Below are 23,406 nucleotides of genomic sequence, written 5' to 3'. Positions count from 1 at the left end.
AACACAGCCTCGGGCTCCTGCCAGCGCAGGTTGGCTGGAAGCAGGGTGACCTGGTCCTTCTGAGCCGTTCCGTCTCAGCGGGAGGAGAGATGATGTTTCCTTCCACCCCAGGTGCCTGGATGCTCAGCTGGGGAGTCCATTATCCCATCCACAGCCGTCCAAAGAGACGCTCTGCTTTTCCATTCCTCCTCAGTCTTTCCTGGCAGCGTCTCCCCCTTCCCTCCCGCCCCTGGCCCCTGTCCGTCTGAATGTGGGACTCAGAAAGCAGGGGGAGGGAGGAAGTGAATCTGGGGTCCATGAAATAGAGGACAAGGACGGATGACACAGCTCTGCCTGCTAACCTTCCCCATTTAGGATCAAGAAGCGGGAGGCGTGAGGGAAGGAAGTAATCTCGGAGGCGTGAGGGAAGGAAGTAATCTCCTCACGCTCCTTTCTGCGTGTTGGCAGCCTGGGTTGCAGGACTGCAGGAGCAGAGCAGGTGTTTCCAGGGGCCTGGGCTGAAGAGGTAGCCCCGAAGTCACAGGCTGGGGCTCTCATTTCAACGAGGGCCAGCTGCTGAGCAGCCCACCGCCGAGGAATGTGGGGTGCCAGCTGGCGGATGGCAAGCATCCAAACCCTCCCCCCGAACGAACTGGCTTTGTGCTCTTTTAGACACATTGAGGGAGGGGGAGAGGAAGGAAAGAATCATTGTTTTTAATGGTTTTAGTTCAAAGGAATCTATGATGCAACTATAAATAAATGAGAACGGTCTTTTAAATATTCAGAATACCAAACGTTACGTATGTGTGGGAGTGAGTACTAAGCATGTTAACTCAGCCAATGTGGCCATCTTGACCACACGCCTATTTTAAATCTCTGCTGTGTCTCTTCTGTAGCCGGTTCCTTGTCTTCAGAAGCCACGTGTAAAAGCCCAGACATTCATCCCAGAGGAAGCAAATGAAGATTAACCGTCTCTAGCATGTCAATGGCTGTAAGTGGGCTAGATATCCTAATTTTAAAAATAATTACCAAGCGAAAGCCCAATGATAAACTGAGTCTAGAGACGTAGTTAAAACGAAGTGACTAGCCTAGGCCAGTGTGGTTCAGTGGGTTGGAGCGTCGTCCCACACACCACGAGGCTACAGGTTCAATTCCTGGTCAGGGCACATACCTAGGCTGTGGTTTCAATAGCCAGTTGGGGCCTGTATGTTGGAGCATGTAGGGGAGGCAGCTGATCAATGTGTCTCTGACACATCTCTCTCTCTTTCTCTGTCTCTCTCTGTCTCTCTCTGTCTCTCTGTCTCTCTCTCTCTCTCTCTCTCTCTCAACATAACCTCAGGTGAGGATTAAAAAAAAGAAGAAGAAGAAAGAAATAGCCCAGCAGGTGTGGCTCAGTGGTTGGACATCAACCTATGAACCAGGAGATCACGGTTGGATTCCTGGTCAGGGCACATGCCCAGGTTGCGGCCTTGATCCCCAGTGTGGGGTGTGCAGGAGGCAACCTATCAATGATTCTCTCTCATCATTGATGTTTCTATCTCTCTCTCCCTCTCTCTTCCTCTCTGAAATCAATAAAAATATATTTAAAACAATAAAACTGTTCTTATAAGGCACTACAATTTTAAAAAAAAAGAAATACAACAAAGTAACTCGTGGCAGTTGAACATAAGGAATGGGAAAATGCAATTAAAAGGAAGTACGACCCCTCATCTTAGTGTCAAAGTTCAAGCCAAGGCCAAGAGCATCAAATGAAACAATTGCCCAGAGAACCACAGGTAAGGGCTAACAAATATGTCCCATAGTCCTGGGGGCCTGGAAGATCATTTTTCTTTTTGTTTTCATTTTTTTTATCCAGTACTTTAATGGGGAGGAAAAAAGAATTTATTGCAAGACTTAAAAATCAGGTGGTTTCAAATTTTAAAAACTCCATATTTCCAGGTTCTCTTGTAAAATCAGAAAAGGGCCTGAAGTTTTCTGTAGCATCGATCATCTAAGCAGGTCCCGTTGGCCAGATCCAGCCCTTCCCCCGAAGGAATACACACCCACAAAATCTAGGCCAAGACACAGAACAATCAAACCCCAGAAAAGTACAGACAGAGGGGAAATCTTGAAAGCTGGAAGAAAGATGTGACACCGTCACTGTCATGTCTCTCTGGAGGCCACAGAGGCCAAAGGAAAAGGCGTGGTCGTTTTCAAGAGCGAAAGAGCCGAAACCGGTTTGGCTCAGTGGATAGAGCTTCGGACTCAAGGGTCCCAGGTTTGATTCCGGTCAAGGGCATGTACCTTGGTTGCGGGCACATCCCCAGTAGGGGGTGTGCAAGAGGCAGCTGATTGATGTTTCTCTCTCATCGATGTTTCTAACTCTCTCTTCCTCTCTGTAAAAAATCAATAAAATATATATTTTTTTAAAAAAAGAGCGAAAAAAACCCACGCACGGTTCCCATCTAGTGGAAATACCATTCGGGAATGAAAGGAAAAGCATTCCAGAGGAAGGAGAAGTGAGAGAACTTGTCACCAGCCCACCTTCCCTAAAGCGACTGATTTTTAAAAATCCAAAAATAGGTAAAAATAAACAAAAACCAGGTTCTTTGGAAAAACTGAGAAAATGGAAACATCCTATCAAGACTTACGGGGGGGGGGGGGGGAGTGACTTAAATTTAAACTACCAATTAGCAATACCAGAAATTAAACAGGGGTATCACTGCGGACGGCAGACAACAAAAGGATGGTAAGAGATCACAAACAACTTTACACATATAAATTGGACAACTTATGTGAAATGGACCAATTCCTCAAGAGGCTCAAGCTACCACGAAATCTGAAATAGATCGTTTGAAGAGCCCTGTGACCATTAAGAAAATTTAATTTGTACTTTTAAAACTCTGTAGAGAGAAATCCTTAATTCTAGATGATTTTGCTGGCGATGAGTACCAACTGTCTAAAGAAGAATGAAAACCAATTCTATGCAGCCACTTCCTGGAAAATATAAGAGGAAACACTTTCAGATTTAAAAAAAAAAAGGCTGAGATGATTCATCAGCTTTCATTTTATGAAGCCACGATACTAAAACTTGATGAAGACATCACATGAGAGGAAAATTCTAGGCCCATCCCGCTTGCAAACAGATGTAAAAAGCTTAAAGAACATATTAGCAGACCCAGCTCAGTGATGCAGAAGACTAACACGTCTGGTGCATTTGCATCCAGGGCTGCAGCTCTGTGGTAACATTTGGTCATCGCTGCACAGAATTCACCGTGGTAACGGAATCAAGAGTAAAACCATATGGTCCTCTGAACTCGCGTAGAGTGAATTTGATAAAATTCAATGCCTAATTCATGAGAGCCCCTTACGAACTGGGAAGCTAATCTGACGCAGGTTATCAATAAAGAACTTACAGGAAGCAGCCTACTGAATGGTGAATGATTGAAAGTCAGGAATGAGACAAGCCTCCTTACAATTACTTCTACCCGATACTCTATTCAAGGTCAGTGCAATAAAGCACTTAAAAAAACACATAAAGAGGCCATAGCGGGTTTGGCTCCGCGGACAGAGCATCCGATTGAAAGGTCCAGGGTTCAATTGCAGTCAAGGGCGTGTACCTGGGTTGCAGGCTCGATCCCCAGTCAAGGGAGTGCAGGAGACAGCTGATCAATGATTCTCTCTCATCATTGATGCTTCTTTCTCTCTCTCTCTCTCTCTCTCTCTCTCTCTCTCTCTCTCCCTCCCTCTCTCTTCCTCTCTGAAATCAATAAAAATATTTTTTAAATAAAAAAAAAGATTAGAGGCCCGGCTAGAAGTGTGCTGAGAGGTGGAGAGGGGGAAGTTGAGGATGGATACCCCACCCAGTGCCGAGGCTGCCCTTTGCCCCTTTCGGCATGAAAGTAATTCATGTCCAGAGACTAAATGGGGGTTTTCAACACTTAAGAAGCAATTGCATCAGAAGACATAATTGTGTGCCTAAGAGCTTCTTCTTTCCTTCTTTTCCGGAGTAGACTCTTGGAGACGTTGGTTGCACCTGGATTTCTTCTTCTCCATTCCTATCGCCCTCACTCGGCCCCGGATAATGCTTTCTACTTGGGAATCACAATGAAAGAGCGGGCCCCTGGGGCTTCCAGGATCTGTGGTGTGAGGTCTCAGAAGATAAAGCACCTTACATGTTTTGCAGGACAGGTAGGTCTACTGCACATCACCTGCATCTGGGCATTTCTGGACCCATCGAGGGCTGTATTTCCTTCTCCTTCACCTCACGCTTCCTTAGTTCACTGCTCAGGCCAGGACTGGCCACTGTAACAGCAGAGCAGGCTAGAGACCAAACGTACCCCTCGCCATATCGTCTGCGTGTCACATCAGCGTGGCCCTAAAACCCTAGGATGGAGCAGTCCCAGTGTCTAACCTGGTCGGAACTGTGGCTGTCCAAGACTCACACAGCGGGGTCTTGGTGTAGGGTGGCTCTTTGAGGAACCTGAGCAGACCAACACAGTACAGGGAACCAGAGGAGGAGGACAGACTGCCAGACACATAGAAGGGGGCGGGGGGGGGTTCCCCTGCTCCGGAGGGAGACCCAGGGTGATATGACTCCTTCAGCATCATGGTCTCCAGGCATGTGTGGGAGGGAATGTCCTAACCTTCATCTCCTAAGAAGGGAGGAAAGCCGTCATTTCCACGGGGTTCTGGACTGTGATCGGGTTGAAGCATCCCACACCTGTGTTATTATGCAGGTCGTCACGCTCATCTACGACCCTGTGCTAATGGCTCCCACACTCAAGTTCCTTTAGCTGAAGATCCTCACTCACTTCTACGAGGCTATGGAACCACAACACCCTGAACATTAGATATACGGCCGTGGGTGGACTGTGAGTCATTGCAATGACAAGCCTTTTAATTTGACGGCCAAGATGTGGGGGCGGAATGGGGATAATGATTTCGGAAACAGCCAGATGCTGATGTTATCTCTGCAGGAAGGAAGACAGTGGCCCGTCCCTGGCAGTGGTAGGAGGTAGGAATCAAGAATGGGTTTTTAATTCCTTATCTTTGTCCATATCACTTAATGAATATTTATCGAGTACTAGGTATATTATGACTAGGTTCGAGGGAATATTAACATAAACAAAACAAGAGCCCTCCCCTCAAGAAACACTCCACGTAGCTAGGAAGACAGACATGTAAACAAATAGTTAAAATGTCCTGTGACAGGGTGTATGAGAGAAATGCAGGCGGGAACTGTGAATTCTGCTTAAGATCAGGGAGTCTTCATTGTTTCTCTGAACGTGGAGATGTTTGAACTGAGCCTTGTAAGATGAGTGGAGGGAAGAGGATGTGCAAAGGAATGATTAGAAAGACCAAGATGTGTCAGCCCGGGCAGGTGGCTTAGTTGGTTGAAGCATTGTTCTGTACACCAAAAGGTTGTGGGTTCGATCCCTGGTTGGAGTGTGTATGGGAGGCAAATGATCAATGTTTCTCTCTCTCTCTCTCTCTCTCTCTCTCTCTCTCTCTCTCTCTCTCAAAATCAATAAAAACATAACCTCAGGTGAGAATTTTAAAAAAAAGAAAGACCAACATGTGTTTAGGGAACTCCAGTAATTAGCTAAGGCCAGGCAAGAAGAATGTTTGAGAGAGTGAGAAAGAGGAGAGACGTCCCATGTGGTTCAGGGTGGCAGGAGTGAGACAGTGGGGCAGATATGGGAGCTGGAAGGACATGCATGGGTGAGTGGTATATGATGAGAATATTAATGAAGCTGGGAAATACAAAAGGAGAAGCAGGACTAGTGTGGGCCGAGGTGCAAGATAGGGAATTCATAGGTTGGACCTGGTGGACGATGAAATCCCTTCTCTGTAGAGACTGTGGCCTTCTTATCTAGGCTGAGGGCTGCTTCTCGGACTCCTTTGTCCCACCTGCATTCGTTCTAGTCTGTTCCATTCAGAAATGGCATCTTTCTATTTCTGGCTTTATTTGCCTCTATGACAGATACTCCCTGAGTTTCTGATTGTTTCTGATACTTAACTCTGCAAGGGAAGAAACACTTCTCTCTGCAGATGGACAGTCAATAGACCCTGTTAGAAGTCCCTGTGTTGAGAAACTCATGGCCCCACTACTCCATTCACCACCTAATGTTGTAGATCGAAGGTGTCACTCTTCCAGAATAGTAAAAGATGAAAACACACACACAACAAGGCTTTAGGATCATCCATCTATCCATCGATTTCAACAAACAGTTACTGAGTACCTACAAGAACTCTTTCTGTAGGGATGAAGAAGTACAAATTGGCAGTTACAAAATAATCATGGGCTGCGAAGTACAGCATAAGAAATATAGTCGGTAATACTGTCATAACTATGTCTGGTGCCAGGTGGATACTAGACTTACCAGGTGGATCACTTCATACGTTCTACAAATGTCTAACCATGATGCTATACACCAGAAACTAATGTAATATCGAATGCCAACTGTAACTGAATAATTTTTTAATTAAAAAATATATAAATTAAAAACACACAAAACAAAGTGAGGCCGTCAACAAGGAGAGAGCTATATACACCTGGCATCAAGGATATTTCATGACTATAATTAATAATTGCAGTAATGAAAGTGAAATATGACCTTCATCGAACCTGCTCCATGTACATTAATTCTTCTCTACAACCCGGGGAGGTGAAGGTTAGGGCTGTTCAGTAACTTCTCCGTTTTACCCTCCCCATGGGTGGCCCGTCCAGACCTGGAGCCCAGGCCAGTGAGTTTAAATGCCGCATTTGTAAATGTGTTTAATGACCAAGTTTGTTAACTGCGGAATCTCTTTCAACAGTGCATTTCTGTTTTCTGAGAGAAGGCAAATGCCTTCCTGGGACGCTTGCTTGTCTTCCATCCTCAACTTGATTCCCCATGCAACAATACACTCAAGGATACTTAACTCTGAACCTAGTGAGCGGTGGTCGGCAGATGAATGTGAGTGGAGAGGGTTTGGCATGCGTGGGGGGCGTATGTGAACAGAACATGATGAGATGACTCTGTTTTGTGGAATCAGCAGGACTCAAAGGGTTTTGACTGCCAGGAGGTAACTGTGTTTACACCTCGAATAAGAAAACCAGGCCACACCATGAGGGTGGCCTAAGTCAACTGAGGAGGAATAGAAGATTATGAGCTTTTCTTTTTCTTAAAATCAGCATAATTCTTCACTAAAAAAATTTATTTTTAAATACAGTTGACACTCGAGATTATTCTGTATGAGTTTTGGGTGTACAGTACAGTGGTTAGACGCTCAGACGCTTCACGCTGGTCCCCTGCAGCTTTGAGCTTTTCGATTCTGCTTCTGTTTAGACCTCCTCTCCCTCCTCCGTTGCAGCAGATGGTCCCAGCCTGAGAGGTGAGACCAGGACCCACTGTGAAACCACTCGGACCACATGTTTACTTCCAGAGTCGGTTGATGACATCAGCCCAGGCTTCAGGCACAGTTGGTTGCGAAAGAAGAAGGCTCACCCGGCCAACACCTGAAGGCGTGAGATCCCACTCGTCCAGCCAGCCCAGGACACCCTTCTATTATACATGCAATCTAAGACAGGTTGAAATTATGTTTTCTTTTTTCCTCTTCAGGGTTTTTAAAATGTGACTTTACCCAGATCCAGATTTTAAAGAAATGAAGATGAGCCCAAAACTTACCATGTGGCTTAACCCCACCAAGCTTCCGTGTTTTCTCGGTTTTAGTTGGGGATAATAACTGCACGCTCTTAAAAAGTTTTTGAGAAGATTTGATGAGAAAATCGACATAGGCACTTAGGATAGGGCCTAGAACACAGCAAAAAAACTTGATCAATGATGAACTATTATGGAGGTCTCTTTTTAAAAAATCTTCATTAATTCGTTGTGATTCTTTGACCTGTATCCTTTACCCTCTTTAAAACATCCTATTGGCTTGATTTCGTTTTCAGACCTTTTTCTCTCTCTTTAAGGGTGTTTGAGTGTAAAACATGGTTAGAAACAACTAGGCAGGGAAGGTAGGGGAGGGTGGGGGTAAGGGGGAGAGATCAACCAAAGGACTTATATGCATGTATATAAGCCTCATCAATGGACACAGACAACAGGGGGGTAAGGGCATGAATTGGGGGTTGGGGGTAATGGCACATATGTAATACCATAAGGACACATATGTAATACCATAATCAATAAAGAAATTTAAAAAAAAAAGAAACAACTAGGATTTCTTCTGTACAAGTGCCATGTTCTAATAGACTGACCAAGCTGCCATGGTGCCGTGAGGGTGAGTCAGGATGGCGAGCAACGAGCGCGGGAGTCTTGGCATGAGGTCTGTCCCCAGGTGACTGCACCTGTGATCCTCCAGGTGCTTCTAAGGCACCACACCCCAAAGGCGGGAGGTGCAGTGTTTTCTCCGCTAAGGAAGAGCAGCCAGAAGAAAACACCCTACTCTGTCTCCCTGTGGGAAGAGCACCAGGCAAGCTCCACGGATAGCAAGGGCCAACAAAAGCAAAGTCCGTGCGCTGCATCCTTGGAAATCGCTGGAGAACCTGCCCTGGAGCTTCATGGATGGCAAGCGAGCCCACAAATGTCTGGGCAAGGTCCCTGGAGAATGGCTGCTGGGAGGTCCATGACGTGGGGACTCCACAGCGTCCCAGGGAAGCTCAGGGATTTGCAATAGTCGAAGCAGGTGACCCCTGGGAGCGCAGATAACAATACCACAAGGCCGTGTGGGTGAACACCACGGGCTAGAAGGAATTTTAAAGGAATTTCAGGTAGATCTCAAACTCCTCCTTTTATCACTCCTTTTGTAGTTTTTCTCTTTTAGCCAAGTTTTCCAACGTCTGTGATGCCTGCGAATGTTTGAAGGCTGGCGGAGAATGGAATGATCTGGTTCTCTGAAATGTGCTGGATTGGGAAAGGGCTCCATGTAGAGACTGGAGATGTAGAGAGATAGCTCGGAACGTGGCTGGGATGGGGAAGAAGATGATGACTAGCAAATGCTACTTTTTATTGAGAGCTTACTATCTGTTAGGTGGTGCACCACGTGCTTTGAATGCAGGATCTCATTTAATCCTCACGACAAGTTAGAGACAGGGGCTATGATTGTTTCTGTTTTGTGGACGTGGAAACCAAAACTTGAAGAGGTGACATCACTTGCTCATGGGCACACAGCTAGTTCACAGAACTGAGTCTTCAACAAGACCCTCTGATGCTGGAGGCTGTACCCTGAACCAGTAGGCTAAAAAAGTTGTGACTTATAACATGACTTAGAGAAATATTGGAGCAAGCACATTTCTTCAAGAGCAGCACCTACACCTTTGATGAATGTCCTTGACTCTGCCTCATCTTCTGTTAGGAAAGGGTTCACATCTCATTGAATTTAGTGCCCCTGCACCTGAGAATTGGTCCAGCTGAAAACCAATCAATGTTTGTCAGGTGACCTTACTGATGGGTTGTGTGTGACAGATTCTGAAAGCCAGACTTACCAATTAAGAGATGTTGCCATCTGACCTCTCTACCAGAGCCACAAAGTGAAGGCAAGTCTTATTGATGGACCCAAAGCTCATGAAGAAGCCAGAGAGAGGCCTAGCCAGTTTGGTTCAGAAGATACAGCATCAGCCCTCGGACTGAAGAGTCCCAGGTTCAATTCTGGTCAAGGGCATGTACCTTGGTTGCAGGCTCGATCCCTGGCCCTGGTCTAGGTGCGTGCGGGGGGTGGGGAAGCAACCAGTCAATGTGTCTCTCTCACATCGATGTTTCTCTCTCTCTGTCTCTTCCCCTCCTTTCCACTCTCTCTAAAAAATCAATGGAAAAATGTCCTCGGATGAGGATTAACAAAAAAAGAAGAAGCCAGAGAGAATCACCCATCATGGCACCATCACCACTGCCCAGCAATTTTATTCCTTACTAGAGGCCCAGTGCATGGATTTGTGCACCGGTGGGGTCTCTGGGCCTGGCCAGGGACCAGCTCTCCGACATCCCCTGAGAACAGTTTTTGGGTGCCACACCCCGGAATTGGGCTCCCACCTCTCTGGTTCCGGGTGCATCACCCGAGAACCGCAGCGGCCAAGTCACGGCAGCTCGGCAGCTCCGGCGTTGAGTATCTGCCCCCTGGTGGTCACTGCACGTCATAGCTACCAGTCAAACAGTCGGCCTTCGGCCAGTCACTTAGGCTTTTATATATATATAGATAAGTCCATGTGTTTTTCTGGGACAACTCAGTGAACTTCTACAGAGTTTTAAATCTAACACATGCAGTAACATTCAACTACTTATTGCCATCACATAGGGTCATTGCTACAAGGTCATTGGCCCCCAAAAGACTTCAAACTAAATATGTACCTCTTCCTAATTCCTATGATTATGAAACACTACCAGGGGTGGTATAGAAACTTCAGCTCTGGTGCAAAGCTGCCCACTCTTTGAGGCCAATGAAAGGATTGAAGGGAGTATTCCTGGGAGAGAGAGAGGGATTTTTTTCATTATCCATAAAAGAATTACTGCCTCCGGGTTATGGCTTTGGTTTAGAGAGGAATGAAGAACTGAGCAGATGAATATCCCAGTCATCAAGTTGCCTTTCAATTTGTCTTTCAAGGGACGGAAGGTCACTTCCCAGGGACTGGGAATGGGAGGTTCCCCTGATGCCAGAGATGGAACAGCTGGAGGGGCCCCAGGGTGGCCCTGGGTGGAGATGCCTGTGTGCTTTGGAAGGGATGGGACGGCCCAGCAGAGGTAGGCGAGGGCACTATTGACTCTACTCTCTGTGCCGTCATCTCAGGCTTGGGAAACTGCCACGAGACTTGGCTTTTGTCAACCATTAGAATGCCCTGGAGCCCACAAAAACCCCACGAACTCTCACACTGACTCTGTAAACTCCCCAGTGGCTCAGCACAGCAGGAGGCGGGGTCACTGCCCACACACCCAACCCTGCGCCACGAGGAGATGAGAGTTGCATTCAGCATTGCCAAGTGGTATTCCGGGAATATTGTTCCAGCGACGTTCACGGGTACCCCCTCTCGGAAAAGGTCGTGTATATTCAAGTAAGTTTGAAAAATGTGAGGTTTGTTTTCTACGGGGTTTCCTCAGGGCTTCTCATCTGCTACCCCGAATTGTGTATCTCCCAGAAGAAGACTGTGTGTATGTTTTAAAAGTCAGTTCTAGCCTGGCTGGCGTGGTTCAGTGGTTGAATGTCGACCTATGAACCAGGAGGTCACGGTTCGATTCCTGGTCAGGGCACATGCCTGGGTTGCAGGCTCGATCCCCAGTGGGGGTCATGCAGGAGGCAGCCGATCAATAATTCTCTCATTGATGTTTCTCTCTCTCTCTCTCTCTCTCTCTCTCTCTCTCTCTCTCGCCCTTCCTCTCTGAAATCAATAAAAATATATATTTTTTTTTAAAAGTCAGATTCTAATGTAAACAGTAGGTGGATGCTTACACTTACTTTTGGGTTAGACCAGGAGCACATCATTGCTTAAAACTGCAGAAACACAGACATGGATTTGTGTACGTGTGCAAATGTGCATTCTTTAGAAAAGAGCCAAACAAATGCCTTATGTACCAGCAAAGGAGGAGCGATGGTGGGGGCGGCGGGCTGGGGCGGGAGAGCCTTGTGGCAGAGATTTAGGAAAGTCAGCACCCCGATGGCAGGTCCAGGCCCATGACTCTGATTCTGAACCCCTGGGTGACCTTCCCAGGGTCACTCCACAAAGCTGGTTCTGCTTCCCATATCCAACGTAGAAATTTAAAAAGTAAAGGCATCTCACATTTTCTTACAAAATATTACAAGGCTTCAACAAGCCCATGCCGCCAAACGTTTTGAGCTTGTGGTCAAGGACAAGGCCTAATGACAGGGTAGGGTCCTGACCGCCGGCAGGATTAACGGAGGGGTTTGCCCAGCAGGCACAGAGTCTGTCCAGCCAGCACTGTGGGTAGCTGACATCCTGGGGTCCGGGTGAGTCATGCCCTGTGGGCACAAACACCCAGGCCTGCTGTGTCCTTGGGCCATAGTGGCTCACATCCCTGGAGACTTGAAAAGAAAGAAAACCTAGAACAATGAGCAGGTGACCTCTTTTCTGTTGCAGGCAGAAAACAAGACAAATTGGCCCGTCAGCCTTCAACCACAATGCTATCCTCCTTTTCTATTAACCCCGGAGTGTCCTATTCATGGGGGGAGGGAAGGGATGAGATTGCCCAAGGAGCTATTGGCTCAGATCATGCTAACGCCTACCAAAGAGACGGGACTTCCAAGAAAGGACACATGGAAAAAGTGATTTTTGTGGTGGCAAGCTTGTGAACATCGGGCATGGAGGCAGTATCCTTTGTCCAAATGTTCTGCTTCCCCTTTGGCATTGCTGAGTCATTGGGTTGTCTTGAAGTCTGAGTTTAAAAGCCTGTGAGGTGAGGCCTGCAGCCAGGAAGCCTCTTCTGAGTAGTGCAGGGGCGCCACCTGGAGTTCTGTGTGAGTACTGCATCCCGCGCTTGGCTGATTCACAGTTCTGAGGTGGCGTGAACGGGGCTGGTTCCCTTTTGCAACAACAAAACCTCCCCGCCAGCCCAGCATTTGCTATGGCGGCCCAGCAAGTCAAAAAAACAGGTATTTCAGTAGTTCCTACGGCAGAGTATCAGTTAGGGTTCTCCAGAGAAACGGAACCAACGGTGTATAGAGGCTCACCATTAAGAGATTTATTTTAAGGCATTGCCTCATGTGGTTGCGGGGTCTGACAAGTTCAGAATCTATAGGCTGCACCTTCTGGAAGAAGTTGATGTTACCATCTTGAGGCCAAATTTCTCCATCTCCAGGAGACCTCAGCGCTTGTTCATAAGGCCTTGAACTGACTGGATGAGGGCACACCATCCAATCACCTGATCGTGCCCCCGTCAAATTCCTGTGCTGAAGTCCAAACCCCCTACATCACAGCATTGCCTGTACTTGGAGCTAAGACCTTTAAAAAGGTGAGTTAAAATGAGGTCGTTAGGGTGGGTCCTTGTTTACTATGACCGGTGTCCTTATAAAAATAGGGGCACACGGAGAGAACAGACCACGTGAAGGGACCTGCAGGTCAAGGAAACACGCCTCAGGATAAACTCAGTCCACCCGTACCTCGATCTCGGGTTTCTAGCCTCCAGAATTGTGAGCAAACAAATTTATGTGAAGCCGTTACAGCAGTGGTTCTCAACCTTCCTAATGCCGCGACCCTTTAATACGGTTCCTCATGTTGTGGTGACCCCCAACCATAAAACTATTTTCGTTGCTACTTCCTACCTGTAATTTTGCTACTGTTATGAATCGTCATGTAAATATCTGTGTTTTCCGGTGGTCTTAGGCGACCCCTGTGAAAGGGGTCGCGACCCACAGGTTGAGAACCGCTGTCAGGGGTCGCCTAAGACCATCGGAAAACACAGATATTTACATTACGATTCATAACGGTAGCAAAATTACAGTTATGAAGTAGCAACGAAAATAGTTTTATGGTTGGGGGTCACCACAACATGAGGAACCGTATTAAAGGGTCGCGGCATTAGGAAGGTTGAGAACCACTGTGTTACAGGATTCCAGGGCAGGAGGAAGAGGGAAACGGAGGCAGGAAAGTTAAAACAAGGCCCAACAGTGTGGGCAACCTGCAGCCAGCTTGTAACGAGCAAGCCAGTGTCTTCCCCAGCCCAGGACACGGAGCCAATGGTTAAAAACCTCCCTACGGAGAGAATGCAGAAAGGGAGGGGGGAGGAGGAGAGGGGCAAAAGGGCAGTTTTACTCCCTAAGCAGAGAAGCCAGCAGTCTCGAGGCTTGGCAAGCTCAAGTTGCCAGGAGTTTCTCCTGAATTCTGGGAAGGCCACAACCAGGTGAAAAGGGGCCGTGTATTCAGCAGAGGAAATGTGAGACCTCCAGGCAGGAGGGTACAGAACGCCGTAGGCCGCCACCCACCCTGCTCTTCAGGTTAGCGGAGAGCTGTCTGTGCTTCGTGAGCCGGGTGCGCAGGTTTGCTTGCTTTGCTTTTTCAATAAAGGGCCGTGCTTTCACTGCTTTAATAAACTGGCTTTTCACAACACAGCCAAGGTCTCCCGGATAAATTCATTTCTATGAGAAGACAAGGATTGAGGCTGGGAGCAGCCCTCTCCCACTGACTGGGGGGAGGGGAGGGCTACGGGGGAACACCTCTCTGATGTTGGCGAGAGGTGCCTCTAACAGCCACCCAGCCAGTGGCACTTGGCGATGGCAGCCCAGCGAACCAATAAACCCGGGTGTTTCAGTATTTCTTCCACCTTAACTTTCACGCGTGTAGAACTGTTGTATAGTTGATGAGAATTTCAATGATTTGAGGTTTGAAATTCTCTTAGGTTTCCATGAGGATGCCATTTAATGTCACTTAATAGGTTTGAGTTCGCATGCGTAGCAGACAAAGGCTCGTTCTCATGAAAGTCGCGGCCTTCCAGGCTTTTTGCACTCCCAGGAGTCACAAATATATTTAAATTATTATAGTACCCCCCCACACACACACCCACACCCCGACGTAATGGAAATGAAAGTTTCCCGGAGCAATGCTTTCTCGTGCTAAGGGCTGGCAGGGGCGGCCACGGGGAAGTGTGAAATTAAACTGTAACTAAAAGCAGTTATGGTGGCCCTGGCCCGTTTGGCTCAGTGGATGGAGCGTCGGCCTGCGGACTGAAAGGTCCCAGGTTCCATTCCGGTCAAGAAAATGTACCTTGGTTGTGGGCACAACCCCAGTGGGAGGTGTGCAGGAGGCAGCTGATTGATGTTTCTCTCTCATCAATGTTTCTAACTCTCTATCCTTCTCCCTTCCTCTCTGTAAAAAGTCAATAAAACATATTTTAAAATAAAAATAAAAGCAGTTATGGTGGACAGTCACATCCTAGGCCGGTACCTTCCCTGACAAAGGTCAGTCTTTACCTTAACTGAGCCTATTGTATATCATTGCAATGTCAGGTATATTAGCATAAACAATGGACACAAACACTGGGGAGGTGGGGGCTTGTCCTCGGGGGTGGGAGTGGCGGGGGGGGTCAATGGGGAGGGAGACGTATGTAATACTTTAAACAATAAAAAGAAAAAAAGAAATGTCAGGGTAACGTGTAACTTCCCTTTTTCTGGACCCCTCGGGGCACAACCAAAAGCCCTGGGCACCAGGAATGAGACCACCAATTCCTTCACTGTTATTGTTATCATGTTATTGCTGACTGCTAACTATCCTGTACCCACCTAAGTATAAGAAGTATGTGTCTATCATTTTACTTTTTATCCAATCCTAGAGGTCCCCCCTCCCCGATTTGCTTTCTCCTGTCTCCCTAATCTATCACTAATGGATTTGGTATAACCCACTTACGTCTCCTCCTTTACTGTAATGTATAAAACAAGGTGAAAAACGGCCATTCTCTGGCGCATTATCCCAATCCATTGAGATTCTGCTTCCCAGCAATTGTCGACATGCCTGAGTTGCGAGCTCGATCCCCAGTAGGGGGCAGCCCATCAATGATTCCCTCTCATCATTGATGTTTCTCTCTCCCTCTCACTTCCTCTCTGAAATCAATAAAAATATTTTTTAAAAAATTCATGGTACACACTTCTCCCTGCTCCTCCGCCCCAAACCAGGAAACGCAATGTCCCACGACAGCGACCCAGAAAAAAAAGTAGTTACATTCAGTACAAGAAGCATACAAAGAGGTTCCTTACGAATTGAACATTTTTAGAACAGCATCAAAAAAGAGGACATGATGGTTTTCTTTTGTGCTGTGTGTGCGTTTTAATACCTCTTTTTTTTTAGTTTTTGTGGGGTTTTTTAAATATATTTTATTGATTTTTTACAGAGAGGAAGGGAGAGGGATAGAGAGTTAGAAACATCGGTCAGCTGCCTCCTGCACACTCCCCACTGGGTATGTGCCCGCAACCAAGGTACATGCCCTTGACCGGAATCGAACCTGGGACCCTTGAGTCCACAGGCCGACGCTCTAGCCACTGAGCCAAACCGGTTAGAGCAAGTGTTAATACCTCTTATGGCCTTTCCAAGCCCCCAGTCCACACATTCTCATTTTACAGAGGAGATACAGCGTCCAATCGTTTTTGGAAGAGTGATACATAGAGCAAGAATTCCACGAGGGGCCGTGCCCTCGGCGGGCACGGATCTGTCTCGTGCTTCAACGGTGTTTGGACGGAACAGACCCAGGACGGCCCCTTCTGCCAGCCTCCGGCCACGCTCCTACGTCTTATCCAGTCACCACCCTCATAACCACCTCCGGACCAGACAACACACCGTTGTTGTTGTTTTCTACCTTAACTCCTTATTGCCCAACAACCATGAGCTCCCAAACTTGTCAGAACTATTCCACCCACCGAGGTGGAGGCTGCAGTCAACCGCCTGGCCAACCTGCCTCTGGGGCCTCCCACACCTACCTCTCTCGGCTTCTATTTCGATGTGGCTCTCAAGGGCGTGGGCCCCTTCTGCGATTTGGCAGGGAAGAAGCATAAGGGCAGTGAGCGCGGTGGCCGCATTCTCTTCCAGGACGTGCTGACGCCTCCCAAGATGAGTGGGCAAAACTCAGGACGCCATGGAAGCCGCCCTGGCCTTGGAGAGGAGCCTGACCCAGGCCCTTCCGGAGCCGCCGGCCCTGGGTTCTACCCGCGCAGACCCTCAGCTCCGTGACTTCCTGCAGAACCACTTCCGGGGTGAGATGGTGGAACTCATCAAGAAGATGGGCAACACCTGCCTCACCTTGCAGGCTGCCAGCCCCCAGGCTGAGCTGGGCGAGTATCTCTTCCAAAGGCTCACCCTCAAGCACGACCAGGAGCCTTTGGAGCCCAGAGGCCTTGGAGGGACCCCTCTGCATCCCCCTGGTGTCTGGCTTTTACCTGAGCCTCTCCCCGAAACTACTAGCCATTCTTTTAACCATCCTGAAGCCCTCACCCAGGCATCTGACCAAATGAAACAATAAAGCGTTTTGCAGAAAAAATAATAATAAAATTCCACGAGGTTTAGTGGAGCCAGAATATTCCAGTACTCACGTTAGAAGCCAGCTGCTTGGCCGGTTCACTACCACGTGGTTTGTGGGGAAGATGATCTTGTTGTTGCTGTTGTCATAACGACACACTGCGCTGCCATTTCCTGGGAGCCAGATCGTTATTGTGGGCAAAGCTGCCTGAGGTGATGTAGCCGGGTCCTCAGCGACTGAAGGACCTACTGGGTCAGTCTCTCCTCTCTGTTCTCAAGCCACCGAGCTGTTTTCACGGTCCCACGGCAACGGCGCACGGTCCTCCTATTGAGGCTCGGCGCTCCTGGTGCCGGGAGACCAGCCAAAGACTCGCCACCTGCCTGTTGTTGAGCAGTTTCCTGCGACCTGTTCCTCAGGCCCCAGCTCCCGGAGGCCCAGAGAGATGGTCGTCTACACGAGGATTCCTCGGCCAATGAAGTCTTAAAATGTTGATTGAAGCCACCTTAGTTTGTCACAAAAATGTTCCTTTACTTCAGTCACACGTCTCAGATCCCTCCTAAGTTCATGTACCTCGTGAATCTCCTCGAAGGCAGATACAACCCAGAGCATTTCACTCACTCTTTTGAGTAAAAACATCTTTTCTTTCTTTTTTCTTTTTGGCCAGGCAGCTGGAGGGGCCGGTGTCCCAAGAACCATTCTTGGGGGCATGCTGCATTACTTCAACCTGTACCTTACGACCACGTCTTCCTGGTAGCTCTCTGTTCCAGAAAAACACCGTCGACTGGGGTTTTCAGATACAATTTTGTGAAGCAGCTCATAGACCCCGTCCAAGGATCCACACGTCAGGGTTGGCCTGGAATGGCTCCTTGGTCAACCTCCGGTCACAGTAAGTAGATTGGGGGTTTCAGATCCTGGTTCTCCCTCTTCCTCTCTCTTTATCAGAGTCACAGAAATAGTTCTGAGTGTGTTCAGACATCAAAAAAATAAACAAGTTCCCCCCCCCCCCCAAACAAAACCAAATGCCTTGCCCGTCCGATGACGTTGGCAGCTCAGAACTTTTCGGAAAGGTCCTAATTCCAGTCCCCTTTCCCAAGGGGACATTAGAGATGCATGAGCAACTGCTCCGTGGTAGAAATGTGTGCTCCCACATAAACCAGCTCTGAACTTTGCAAACTGTCCCATCGTTGCATTTGAATGCATTTCAAGCTGTCGGCTCCCCTGAGGCCAGGATTAAATTCTGGGGAGCAAGACTGTTTCCTGCCCGGCTTCCCCCGTGGCGGGGGCTGGTGCCTCACTACAAACAAACAAGGAACCCGAGTCTGCCGCGTCGGTTTCCGCCTGTGACCAGGAGATGGCGCAATCGGAAGCCGTATGTCTGCATCTCGGAGCCCGCCAGGCCTTTCTGCTTTCCACACCGAGGTCAGAGGTCCAGAGCAGGACGAGAAGACCGAGTATTGTCCAAGGCCATAACTCAAAACCGGAAGATGCCTGCAGTTCGTGGGTGTGTTACTTTGGGAGCACTTGGGGGGACTGCCAGAAGGCCTTTTCGTTCCTTTTTCCAGCCACGGCTTCGTGATTCCAGTTCCCTGACCTTTCTCGCTGCCCTGGAGGAAGAGAAACTTCCTGACTCGTACAATTGGACCGTCTGACCATGCTTGTTCTCACGGGATTTAAGAATTGGAGAGGATTGTTGAGGACATTTGGTCCAGGCTCTCCCCAGCACAGGGATTGATCTCGTTAGTAAAGACGCCGTCTATTTTGAAAACCTCAACAGTTCATTCATTCACTCAGCTGTGCGGTGGCTGGTCTAGGTCAATGGTCGGCAAACTCATTAGTCAACAGAGCCAAATATCAACAGTACAACGATTGAAATTTCTTTTGAGAGCCAAATTTTTTAAACTTAAAACTTCTTCTAATGCCACTTCTTCAACATAGCCTCGCCCTGGCTGTGGTATTTTGTGGAAGAGCCACACTCAAGGGGCCAAAGAGCCGCATGTGGCTCGCGAGCCACAGTTTGCTAACCATGGGTCTAGGTAGGTTACTGCCCTGACTGCTACCCTCACACTGCTTACAGAGTCCTTTTTTAAAAATATATATTTTATTGATTTTTTACAGAGAAGGGAGAGGGATAGATAGTTAGAAACATCGATCAGCTGCCTCCTGCACACCCCCTACAGGGGATGTGCCCGCAACCAAGGTACATGCCCTTGACCAGAATCAAACCTGGGACCCTTCAGTCCGCAGGCCGACGCTCTATCCACCGAGCCAAACCGGTCAGGGCCGGAGTCCTTTATTCATTCACAATTCACTCATTACGCGGATATTCAGTTATTTAGTCGGCTGGCTTCAATGAATGAAATGGGTCCTGTGCCTTAGCCTACTAAACCCTGCAACCAGTCCCTGGCACAGGCACTGCCTCCTCCGCCATGGCAGGTAAGGACGCGGACCCTCCGAAAGAGGGAGTCCCTTACTGGAATCCAAGGAAACAGCTCCTAAGTGATGGTGGTCAAGGCAGGGGCCTGACTCCGAGGTCGTACCCTGAACTGTAACCTTCTCGGGTCTTCCCACGTGTGCACGGACGGCCCCTTGGGGGCCCCGTCTTCTCACGCTGCCACCTGAGCGCTCTCCTTGGAACCCTGACAGACACGCCCGCCTCACAGGGCACCTGGATGGGTCTTGCGCTCTTCACTCCTCTGTCTCGAAGCTGCTCCTGCCCTGGCCGGTGTTCCTCGGTGGTTAGAGCGTTGGCCTGCCCACCGAAGGGGCTTGGGTTTGATTCCTGGTCAAGGGCATGGTACCTGGGTTGCGGGTTTGCGCTCTCTCTCTCTCTCTCTCTCTCTCTACTCCCTACCTTTCCCTCTTTCTGCAAAGCAATGAGAAAAAATATCCTCAGGTGAGGAATAACCAAAAATAAATAAATAACAATAAAAAAATGTAAATCTGCTTCTTCCACATGATAACCCTTCAGTTAGTTGAATGCCAAGAGCATGGCCGGACACCCATTCTGTTTTATTTTCTTAGGCTAAAGAGACCCAGTTTCCACCTGCCCCCTAAAAGGCATGCCTTGCGACCTCACTGTCCTCCGCTCCCCATCTGTCAATGTCCCCCTTTAAACATCGCGCCCAGAAAGGAGGAGCCGGCGAGAGAACGTGGCGGTGATCAGGGCCCGCCTTGCTCTGCATGCTTTCTGTCCAGAGGAAAGCGTGTGGGTTGGGCTCTATCTCTCCATGAAATGAGCCAAAACAGTCTTCACCCAGCACAAGGCTCTGCGGACCTAGGCTCCGCCCTTGGGACTGGGCTGGGCCCTCAGGGTCAGGGTTTGCCTCTGCCGGTCTTGGCCCTGCCCTTGGGGTCTGGGCTCAATCTTCTGGGGTAGGTTGGGCTCTTTGGGGCCAGGGTCATTCCCTGGGGACTAGCTTTACCTCTTCAGGCTGCAACTCAACTCATTGGAACTACTCTAGGCTTTAGGTGCGAGGCTCTGACCTTCTGGACAGGGCTCGGCTGGTCTGGACAGGACTCGGCTGGTCTGGGCTGGGCTCCGCCCTCCCGGACTGGGCTCCGCCCTCTGGGCTGGGCTCAGCTGCTCCGGACCAGAGTGAGCTCTTTGGGCACTGGACTGGGCACTTTGGCACTAGGCTCCACTTAGACAAAATTCAGAGAACTAGGAGGAGAGAAGTAAGAGATGAGAGGAAATTGAGAGAAAGAGGACTGATTAACTCCTCTGATTGGACTGAGTTGATTAGATCGGCGAGGGAGGACTGTGGGCAGGCAAGGGGGGTGACCCAGGATGATGTTCTTTGGCCCTCGGGCCTTCTGAGCTACCGCGAGGCGCAGGGAGAAGACTGAGGAGCCCCTCAGTGTCTGACTTCTGTCCCCAGTCAGCAGCTTCCTCTGACCCTTGGGTTCATGTCCAGACTCCGAGCCTTTCCCAGGGCGATTCCTGGGGTTGGAGGGCAGGGAGGGAGGGAGAAACACACATTCACGGAGCCCAGACGAAGTCCACGCTTCATACGTGTTATTTCATTGTATCATCGCTGGAAGGATTGTATCATGAGTAAGAGGCTCAGAGAGGTCAAGTAACTTATCCAAGGCCACACAACCACGAAGTAGTGGGAGATAAGGCCACAGTTTGTCTGACCAAGAGCCCATGTGCTGTCCACTGTCCCACACTGCCTCCCAGATCATGGAGGGGGCTCAGGAATCTGCACCCTCTTCCACCCTGGGGCTGGCTATACTCATTTCGTTCCACAGAACAGTAGTTACAGACCTGCTGTTAGAGCTTATAATCCATTGTATTAAGGACACTCATATATTACTATATCACACATTTTAAAATATTTCAACCAGCTCTGGCTGGTGTGGCTCAGTTGGTTGAGCACCATCCCATGCACCAGAGGGTCGCTGGTTTGATTCCCATAGGGGCACATGCCCTGTTGTGGGCTCCATGCCCAGTAGGGGAGGTGCAGAAGGCAGCTGATCAATGTTTCTCTCTCACATCAATGTTTCTCTCTCTCTACCTCTCCCTTTCTCTAAAATAAATGTTTAAAAGGCAAAAAAAAAAACCCACACAAAACTTCACTGTATTTCAGTTTGTACTATATATACGCTAGATTTCCTTTACAATCTTACGTGTTTTATCTTAGGCATTTAAAAACATTATCCCAAGAAGGGGCTCACAGACTTCCCCAGACTGCCAAAGGTGCTTGCAGCACAAAAATGGTTCAAGCCCTAGCCGGTTTGGCTCAGTGGACAGAGCATCGGCCTGTGAACTGAAGGGTCTCAGGTTCGATTCCGATCAAGGGCACATGCCCGAGTTCTGGGCTTGATCCCCAGTGGGGGACTTGCAGGAGACAGCCAATCTATGATTCTCTCTGATCATGGATGTTTCTCTCTCTCTCTCTCCCTTCCTTCCTCTCTGAAATCAATAAAAATATATATATTTTTAAAAATGGTTCAAGACCCCTGGGGTAGAGAAGCGCACGGAAGCATTTATGGATGACAGGGCACAATGCCTGACTTTGCTTCAACAGACTTAGCACAATGAGAATAGCAGACAAAACAGGAAGAGGAGGTTAAGAACTTTTTAAACTGGGTGATGGGCCCACAGGAATTCTTTGCTCTCTATTTTTATGTATGTTTGCACATTTTCCAATAAAAATTCTTGTAGCTAGTTTCAAACATTTGCATGTGACAAGATAATAGTCCTTAAATGCAGATAAACAAAAAGATTATAAACCACACCTGTGCTTCTGTGGCTACCCAGAGTAACCACTATTGAGTTTGCAAACATATACTTTGAGTTGGTGTTTTTTGCTTTGTTTGTTTTGGGTGTTGATCGTTTCATGCTGATGAGTGGATCTCTATTCTCAGTTCAATGCCTACCAGTTAGTAGGTAAATAAGTAAATAAATAAAGTGCCTTTGCTGATCTTGACTTAAGAGACCCCACCAGAAGGGGCTGGGTCTGAGACCGCCTCCAGTTGCGCTGGATTCTTGTCTGGGGGCTCAATTGTCCAATTTTTCTCCCCTCTTTTTTAAAAAAGTATTTTTAATTGATTTTAGAGAGGAAGGGAGAGAGAGAGATAGAAACATCAATGATAAGAAAACATCATTGAGCCCTGACTGGTTTGGCTCAGTGGATAGAGCGTTGGCCTGCGGACTGAAGGGTCCCAGGTTTGATTCCGGTCAAGGGCATGTACCTTGGTTGTGGGCACATCCCCGGTAGGAGGTGTGCAGGAGGCAGCTGATCGATGTTTCTCTCTCATCGATGTTTCTCTCTTTCCCTCTCCCTTCCTCTCTGTAAAAAAATCAATTAAAAAATATAAAATAAAATAAATAAAAAAAGAAAACATCATTGAGGGGCTGCCTCCTGCATGCCCCACACTGGGGATTGAGCCCACAATCCAGGCATGTGACCTGACCAGGAATCGAACCGTGACCTCCTGGTTCATAGGTCAACACTCAACCACTGAGCCACGCCGGCCGGGCCTCTCCCCTTTTTTAGCAGCTGAGCCATCCGCTTCTCAGAAAGCCAGAACCTCAGACAATTGCAGTGATAGCCACTCTGTTGAGCCCTGCAACTCAGTATGAGGAAGAGGTGCTGGTAGGGGTGGAATCAAGTGTCCAGGCTGAGTGTCCACACTGACTGTGAGGCCAGGCAGAGCCTCAGCTCTCCCAGGACACACACACACACACACACACACACACACACACACACACACACACACACCGTACCCTGGCAGCTTGGAAACCTGGGCCCAACACCCCCATCAGCTTCTCCAGGACCGGCCCACCCCATCCGTAGGAAGGAGAATCTGGGATGTGGAGGGGACTGTCACAGAAGCCGACAGTTACACAAATGTGAGGAGTGAAATGACAGCCACGCACGGGGCCTCCTGGAGCAGAGGAGGGGCAACACCTCGGCCTGGCTGGGAGCAGGGAGGCCTGGGGAGGTGTCCCTGGAGTGGGCCGAGTTGGATCCCAATGGGTGAGCAGGGCAGGCATTCCAGGCAGAGGGAACAG

Source organism: Cnephaeus nilssonii (genome assembly GCF_951640355.1).
Source record: "Cnephaeus nilssonii genome assembly, chromosome: 19".
NCBI classification, from domain to species: Eukaryota; Metazoa; Chordata; class Mammalia; order Chiroptera; family Vespertilionidae; genus Cnephaeus; species Cnephaeus nilssonii.
This window is presented reverse-complemented; position numbering follows the sequence as displayed.